The following is a 9,138-nucleotide window of genomic DNA, read 5'->3' as shown; positions in this document are numbered from 1 at the left end:
ACATGCGGAGAGGACACAACTCCGGACAACTTGGTCCAGAGGATGTGTAGGGATGAGTTTGGCTGGAACGACGTTTCAACGGCTATTACCCACATCGTCTGGGAGCTACAGAGAAGGTGGCGCGTGGACTCGGAGAATGGCTAGTCCAGATGCAGTACAAGAGGTGGTCCAGGGGTTCGGAGTCGGCTTCGTAGGTCATACCGGTGCCCTGCGGTCGAGATCGACCCTTACAGCGATTAAGTGGCCGCGGAGAGGAAGTCCCGGTAGCGGTGCTGTCGTGGCGTCGGTCTACTGGGTTGGATCCAAGCCCGCGGTTGGAAAGGGGTCCCCGGCAAGGGTCGGGGCAGGTGGAGACCCTGCCGTCAGCAACCTACGGATGCATCTGATAGGGCCTGAAGGGTAGTGATACCCTTCCTTTGCGGGCAGGTCAGATCGGGTTGCATGTGGGCATCAGTTCTTGATGTCCGCTCAGCAGTAGGGCGCGGGCGGGGTTGACCCTGCCCGCCTTCTAAGGACAAAGGGAGTGGCGAGGACCACTCGGGAAACTGGCTAAGCGCCAGAATGCATCCGTGATGGACTCTCCAAAGCGAGTCATCGATGTTCGTTGCTACAGGCTACGCAGCTAACCTTGTCGGTGCGATGTGCACTAGCCCCTCTCTGAAGCAATACCTTCTTGGTGGTTCCGGAGAGACGTAGGGTTTGGCGACCATAGGAATGGTTTAGTGGGTACGAGGAGAGAGTAGTCCTGGATTTTACTTTTGTTGTAGAAGACGGCCTGTCAGACCTACACTACCCTAACCTTCTGTTAGGGTGTCTGTTGAGCAGATTATCCCCCTATGGTTTAGAAGGAAAAAAAAACACGGGCCGGTACGCGCTCGCAACCCTCAGACCTATTGGCCTATAAGTGCTTTCTAGCTTACCACGGTAGCTATCGTTACTAAGAGCCGTACCCTATGCCGGGCCACCATACCTTAGTATGGACGAGGCGACACTAGCCAGAAACTTGCCATTGCTGTCATACACCGCAGAGCTATTGGACATCATCCGGGACAGTGCCACTATAACTGTGGAGGCTCTACACTGATCACCGCTTGCTGCTCCGACTTTCGGTTGCTCACAACCACCAGCTCAGTTTCCTCGATCTCATCCACGCCTCCACAAACTTGATCGAATGGGCAGTAGTCAATTCCTCTTCTTCCATCGATTGACGAACGACGTAAGTCATAACACCGGACTCAGGATGGAATCTTGCGGGGCTCATGAGGTTATGTGAAAGCAATTCCGACCCACCTCTATGTCGTGAACTAGTACTCGATTCTGAAACCAACTTCCGAGAATCTTGTACAGGTATCTCCAGACGCAGGAGCGCATCGGTAATAGCCACCCAACTGGCGCTATTGAACGCATTCCTCACATCCAGAGTCACTACTGCACAGTGGCGACTCTATCTCCTCTAACGCTGGAGCGCTATATCGGTGGTCTTTATGACCGACAGGATAGGGTGTATAGTCGACCTTCCCTTCCGGAAACCGAACTGGTTGCGCGAGAGATCATTTACACTCTCGGTGTACCTCTACACCTTCTCCGCCATGTCGATCAAGCATGATGTTCTATATGCCGATGGGTTTCCGGGTGGTTTGTCCGCCTTTGGCAATAGTACCAGGCTCTGCCGCTTCCAAAACCTCTGCGAAAAGTCTCTCGTCCAGGCATTTCTGCATAGAAGACCTGCACATCCCGGGAGCTCTGCAATAGCTTCTTTTAAAACCAAACTCAGAACTTCATGAGGACCTGGGGCCATATCTACGCCAAGGAACTTTGCTATCCCCGTAAGTTTAACATCGGTGACCCTCTCCTCATCGCCAGCCCCAGTCCCCGGCTGTCCTACGAAAGGTGGTCAGGACTCAGGATCATGACGCGGGAAAAACCCCTCGATGATCCCCTCCAAAATCTCTGGAGATTTTTCTTAATAGCCATTAGGGGCTGTCCATAAACCACGTGATCATGAGGGGGGGGGGGGTTCGGCCAATGACCATTTTGTATGGACAAATACAATTTTTAGTATGGACTAATGACCACGCGGGGGGGTTGAAAAGTCCCAAAAAAATGACCACGTGGTTTATGGACAGCGCCACACCCCCAAAAAGCCGAAATCCCATAAGCTCCTAGTCTCCTATAACGCTCACCCCTGTCTAGTAGGAGTTCGTTAAATAGGAGTCCGTCTAATAGGAATTCGTCTAGTAAGAGACTCGACTGTATATAGAGAAAAATGACCAGAAGAAAAATAGTGTTGATCGTCTGACGAAACTGTGAAGTTAATCAGCTTAATGTTAGTGTTGTATGCTAAATGTTTTGTAACTATATGTGAACAATGATTGTAACGAATAAATGTTTTTGTGATTACGTTTCGAAAGTGTTTACTTTTCAATCGGTGAAAAGACTGCGAAATGGCCTACTACACTTGAACAACTGTGCCGAAAAGTAGTACTTTTCGGCACTGTTGTTTGATTGGACAGTATGCTCCTAGTTTGGCTTAAATTACCACAGCTAACATAGCGAATATTCCGAAAATCAATAAATTTTATGTCCGTGCACGTCCCGCCGGTCACTTCCGGTATTATTTCTTCCAAAAAACTTCCTCTCTTTGAAGAAAAAGTGCCAGACTGAACTGGACGGGAGCTTGTGACCGCCAACTCGGTCTGTCCTGGTCTGTAGGCCTACTGAAAAGCCTACTTGATCGTCTAATAGGCTAGTACACGTGGCAGCCCACTTGCCTGTTTACTCAGAGTCTGTAAGTACAACTTGTAACAAGTTAAGGTGAACAAGCCACTGCGTCAAATAGGCTGAACTTTTGAGGCACTCCATCTTACTTTGAGTGGTATTAAAATCACCGAAAAAAGCCGGTAAAAGTAAATTATGATAACGTCATGTGGTGGTGACTAAACCAAGTGAATACCCAAGTAACCAGTAAGCATTTAAAATAGCATTCCTTCAGCATTATAGTAGCCTTTACGACAAGGCGTTTAATGCTAATTAGCCGTATATGCGCCTATAGTGCTACCTCACAGCAGGTTTTGGCAAAATAACGGGCTGTCTTAGTGCTATCCCTCCAGGAACGTCGTGACGAAATGTCAAAGAAGCGTAACGCCTCGTCGAGCAAAAAAAAAAAAAAACAAAAATAGATTGACGTCTGCTTCTCGTTCTCTCAGCCTGCTTCCCCGCTTCATCGTCCTTCCATATTCCAGCCGGTGCTAGGTGGTACTTTTTTTTTGCTGATTTTTGTAGTGATGTAGGTTTGAACTTACAATCCGGAGATTGATTAATCATATCTGCTTCGGATTCTGTTGCTCCTGATCCACGATGCTAAAGCTGTCCCGGTGGCGTGCGTTGATTTAATCGCCAATATAAAGAATGATTCGATAACAGCTTCAGATTCAACATCCAAAACTTGTTTTCATTGAGATATTTCATTGTGGTAGAGCATTACGATCCCTTCTTTTAAATATCTGTGGAATAAGATTGTTTCTTCCCTCTTTCAAACAATCCTATGATCCACCAAAGCATCCACCTATTCGGCACATATTTTCCGACGAAATGATAAATAATTGGTGATTTTTTTTATGGACAAGTTCCCAATCCAATCCAGCTGCAGTAATGTTTTCTCTGGTGCGTTTGGATGAGTAGGGGAAAATGAAGAAACAAATAAGATGCACAAATTTGTAAACAGAAGCATAGGCTCTGTAAGAGAGAGACAAAATGTGTTGCCAAATGCGTAACATATCTCCCAACCTTTTTGCTCCTAGCATTTAAAGAGCAGTTGAAAAGCATTCTGTATGCTCCCAAGTGGAACTACTTCAAGCAGTTGAAATGCTAATTAACAGCCGAAAGCTTTTGAGCAGCATAGCTTATGCTAACTCAAGGCAGCTATGCATTCGAACTGCTTATGTAGGGTAGCAAGCAGGTTAAATGCGTAATACGGGCTGATACACGGCTTATTCAAATGCTTAGTGGTTACCTGGGTAATCTCCACCTGCACCAACTTGTGCTGTTTGAATTAAATATTCCACTCTTTTTGAAAGTCCCGGGATTTTTGCTACATAAGCAATGACGAGTTTGCATGGAAGAAATCCCAAATTTATCTTAAACCTGGGATTTTTTCTTGGCAGTTTAATAAAAACGCCAAATGCAGTACAGAAGACCTCATGTAGCCGAGCCGGTAAGCGCGCGGTTATTCAACAAGATTATGTTAAGGGTGTCTGACAAGGATCTTCATGTAAACGGGGCTTCATACAGCATTGAATGTCTTTGGGCGTATCATAACGATATCAAATTGTCAATTGGCACATAAAGCTATTCTTTAATTACTGTGAAAGTGCCTACTAAGCTCTGAGATGAGAAGCAGGCTTTGTCCCGGTTGGGACGTTACACCAAGAAGTAGAAGCAGAAGTGAAGCAGTACAAAACTTCCTCAAGCTCATCGATCACTGAAAACAAGTTTCAACAAGATTCCCGTTTGTCCCAAAACCCTAAACAAAAACAAGGTATCATTCCAAATGATCCGGATTTTATCACCCGCTGAGTGAGAGAGGTATTTCCCTTACCTGATCGTGCTGCACCGCAATCGGAGAAATTTTGCACACCATCCTACCACAACAACGCAATCAATGTGATGCCGCGGAATTCCCCGACCTAAAACTGCTTAACTTGGAAACCAGTTTTGGGAACTAAGTGTTCCCGAAGAAGCGACTGCATCACGTCAGAGTATGTCCGATCGTTCGTCTTCGAGCCGGTTTCTGACGGAAAAGACCGGTGCTCACTCACAATTTACCTAATCAGTTAAGGCAGGTAATTTGGGAATCCAACAAACGAGTGCTAGTTAAGATAATTATGAACGCTCTGTTCACAGATCAACACCTCAAATTAACCAATTACTCCTCATAAGATCATGATACCGATATCTCAAAAGGCGTCGATTATAGTCATTCTCGCGCACTAATCAAGAAGCCAATTAAACAATTTGCGACTCCGAACTCGCGCACACCGACCGTATGCATAATAATCCATCCATCCGTTTGCAGCGACTCACATGGGTGACGGCGGCGGCGGCGCGGCTTCTTGTAGAGGTACCGCACTGAGCCACAATCAAATCGCCACTATTCGGCACTTAATAGACCTCATTAATTGGAAACCATTTCGCGCGGTTACCAATTTCCACCAGCTCCCCCATCGGACAAGGTCATTTCGAACTCTGGTCGTCATGGTCCTAAAGTCTCCTCAACCTGGCATGTTGGCAGTGTCTCTCTTATTTTGCGCCAAAGGTTATTGCTTTTATGACTGCGCAGCGCATGCGATTGATTCTCACATGTCGTGGTCCAATTTTTTATTGTCTTGCTGCATACCTACCAGTCAGTCAGTCAGTCAGTCAGTCAGTCATACAATCGTCATGACACTTGGTCTAGCGTGCGGCCGGCGTTTCAATCCTCCCACAATCCGATCCGAGTGGGGGTCTTTTTGCGGTTTTGTGATTTTCGATGGAAACGATTGTGATGTCATATGGGTGCATGTGGACCATGTGTGATTCATTGATTGTCCGACATAGCAATTTTGCCATGAATAGAATTTTTAGAGCAAATTATGTCATTGTAGTGTTATTGTTTAGGGTTACTCATGGTTTTATCTACACTAATAGTTCACATACAGGATCGTTATGGCCAAGAAGACATGTGAAATGACTCCTACAGAGCAATCTCCAAAGATGTTGGAGGAGATAATCGAGGGGCTTTTTCCGCTTCACGAATCTAGTCTTTGGCCTCCTTTCATAGGAGAGCCGGGGAATGGGGCTGGCGATGAGGAACTTGCAGGGATACCAAAGTCCCTTACGGTAGGTAGGACCCCCGGTTCGGACGAAGTTCAGAATGGCATGGAAGGTGCTCGAAAAGATCATTCTCAAGCCTCAACAGAATGTTGAGCCCCACTGATGTTGTAAATGGTATCTCGAGCAACCAGTTCGGCTTCCGGAATGGGAGGTCGATCGTTAACGCTATCCTGCCGGTAAAAACCGCCGAGATGTCATGGTAAAATCTGACCTAGTTACTCAAAATTTCCACATCTCAGCGCTCCCTACACTGGTAAGCCCCCATAGGAATGACTTCAAATGATTTAAATTTTCACATTTCTTTTGCCTTTCTCATTCACCTATGTGAACTGAAAGGCTGTATGTTCCCTAAAAAAATAATTTTCGATAGAAGGCTCGGAGGGTCAAGTCACATATACCAATCTACTCAGACGAATTGAATGATGTCTGTATGTGTGTATGTATGTGTGTATTAGACCTCTTCATAAAAAATGAAATTTCTCGAATTCAGCCAGTCACCCCACATCTTAATTCTAATGCTGAAACAAACTTCTGGTCAAATTTTCAGCTAAATTGGTGAAGATTTCGAGGTGCCTCAAGTTAAAATTGTGTTTTTTGGTCATTTTCGCCTTTAAAAATGCCCGTGGAGGCTAGAAGCCATATAAAATGTCGTGGCAACCCTTAAATGAAAGATATGTCTATTCCTTACAACTTTTGTGAACATTATGTACTGAGGAGGATGTTTTGATCATATTTATTCATTTTTCAGACATGCAAGTATGCTAAAAAGTTACACTGTGTATGTATGCGAAAAAAAATCACTCACTTTTAAGGCACCTCTCAAAGGCCCTGGGGAATTTCTACTGATTTTTTTTATGAGATACTTTTATTAATTTTGTCCAAAAATTCCATCAAGAAATATTGTATCGAGCGCTTTAAAAATTGATCCATGTTTTTATTTTTTCAGCAGGTTCTTTCCAGAAATTTTCTTGGAAATTTCTCCAGGATTTTTTTATGTAGATTCCCAGGGATTATTTCAGAATTATTTTTAAAGACTCTTTCGTCAATTCTGTGCAAATGGCTTCTTCAAAAAATCTTCCAGAGATTCGTTCAGAAATTCGAACCCGTAACGTGGGTAGATCACCTTGGAACGGTGCGTTACGGTGTAAGATCTACCATATCAAGTTTTGATCTAGCTATTTTCCAGCCTGGTTTATTTAAATGCAGGAACATTCCAGGATCAAGGTGAACTTATTTACACTATTTATATCCCTAGTAGCACACATGTCATACATAAGTCGGTATGACTCTAATGTGACCAAATTTGGTCATATAGGAGTCATATAGACTCATCTACAACATATGTGTTATTCGGGATATTTATTTTTTTTACTCTATTCATTTTTCACTGCTAATATACCGTTTGTTTCAGAGGGATGGAAGTAAATTTAACTTATATATAAATAACAATTTACAAAAATAACAGTGGAGAACGTATCACAATTTAATACTATTTTCTTTTTCCGATATGCAAGCAGGCAATCAGCGATCAAAAAAGCGAAGTATTTCTTTCTTGAGAAAGGTCAAGATTACCGTACGATTCAGTGACAAGTAGACCACGTTTTCCGCGTCGATTTATTCGTGTCGAGTACCATAATTTCGTTTTTTTTTTGTTCATCACATCTTTAACTTATATTACGCGTTGCGAACATTTGCGGGTAATAAATTTGTGCAACGATTCTTTTATCCGCAATCTTATTAACACGGAAACGCGAAAAAATTAATACAAAAACATAGGTGAAACCTTGGGTGAAACTCAAAAGCAACGATTTTAATCATTTAGTTGTCCAGTTTTCTCGTAAAGCTACGGCGCGGGTTTCGGTTTTTCAACATTGGCAGTAACATTAAACGGAATTGCATACATTTATTTTGTGACTGTTGCCGAAGGGTAGAGCAAATGGTCGTGGGCTGAAATTCTTTCAGCAAATCAAAACCGTCCAGATAGGTGGATAAGCTAAAGCTAAAATAAACACTTTATTATTCAGTTATAATAATGTTTGTATGATCATATTACAATTTTTCAGTGCAACCTTCTTCTTTGCCCTATCACCCAGTTTGGCAAACGTCAGCTGGCATCGGCTTTGCCGGATCTATGTGGTGTTAGCTGTAGGCTGGTTGAAGGACACTTCATTAATACACTATCCAAATATTTCCTGGTTTTACTTACTTATTCTACACTATCAATCAAAGAAGATTTATTATTCTAATTAATTCGCGCCACCTAATGATGTGACTACAAGCGGCATATAATTCACAAGTGCACTACTTTACTTTCTTATTCCGTTTCTTATTCTAAACCTCGATAGAAACTTGGTTCCCACTTAGCGGTTTGTATACGCTAAAATACAGTCGCGAAATGTTATCGCAACAGTGACTGATAAACGATAAGCTTGGAACGTGCGTTATTACGAGTTGATCCGACATAAGCGTGGTTCAAAAATTATTCATACCCGGTATATAATTAAATTTAATACACAAACATACAATAAAATTATTGTATTCTTCCGACAGCCGGCTGGCGGAAGACTACATCATATCAAGGGTTGCATAGCTCACATCACTTACCAATGTGATTCCAGATCTATGTAACTTTCTATCCCTTCCCTTCCCTTGCATCACACTTTCTTCCTGTGGCAACCGTGGGGATGCGGAGGCAACGGATGTCACACTAACATTCCTTCCCATTCCCGGTGACCGTAAGGACGTGGCCGGCGCTGGTACCGACAATGTAAAGTTTTTAACCTTCAAAATTGCACATTGAAGATGGAAAGCTTCACCCAGGCCCCATCCTTTTGGTTCCCTGTGCAATGTTGACTGTTCTGGTCAGTAACGGAGTAGCAACCACGAATTGTACGGTCATCTCTTGCTCATGCTTGCTCAGAGATTCGTTCAGGTTTTTTTAGAAAGCCCACCATATATTTGTTGTAGAATTGCTCTAAGAGTTTCATTGAAAATTTCCGCCCAAATGTCCGGAACTTCTACAGGAACTAATCCAGAAAATCCTGCAAGAAATACTCCAGAGATTTCTTCAGGATTTCCTCGTGGTATTTCTTCCCCCATAAATTACTCCGGCATATCTAAAGAATAATACTCAGATTTTCTTCCGATGATTCTTTGAAGAATATATTCACAAATGTTTCCTGGGAAATTCAATTGCAATTCCTTCAGAAAAATCTCAAGTTTTTTCAAAGCATTTTTTAACAATGGCAAGTTTTCCTACGGAGTTTC

At 43.3% G+C, this 9,138-nt stretch overlaps 1 long non-coding RNA gene across 1 annotated transcript; it reads right to left on the bottom strand.

Moving 5' to 3' along the window:
* Positions 1 to 7,774: 7,774 nt before the first annotated feature.
* On the bottom strand, positions 7,775 to 8,274 carry LOC134285268 (uncharacterized). The gene is made up of 3 exons (XR_009996256.1): positions 8,078 to 8,274; positions 7,925 to 8,021; positions 7,775 to 7,870 (listed from the first exon to the last, which is right to left on the bottom strand). It is a non-coding gene; the product is annotated as an uncharacterized LOC134285268 (long non-coding RNA).
* Between the last annotated feature and the right edge of the window lie 864 nt (positions 8,275 to 9,138).

Source organism: Aedes albopictus, chromosome 1, assembly GCF_035046485.1.
Source record: "Aedes albopictus strain Foshan chromosome 1, AalbF5, whole genome shotgun sequence".
Taxonomy (NCBI): domain Eukaryota; kingdom Metazoa; phylum Arthropoda; class Insecta; order Diptera; family Culicidae; genus Aedes; species Aedes albopictus.
The sequence above is the reverse complement of the archived record's forward strand: the minus strand, read 5'-3'. Positions and strand labels throughout refer to the sequence as shown.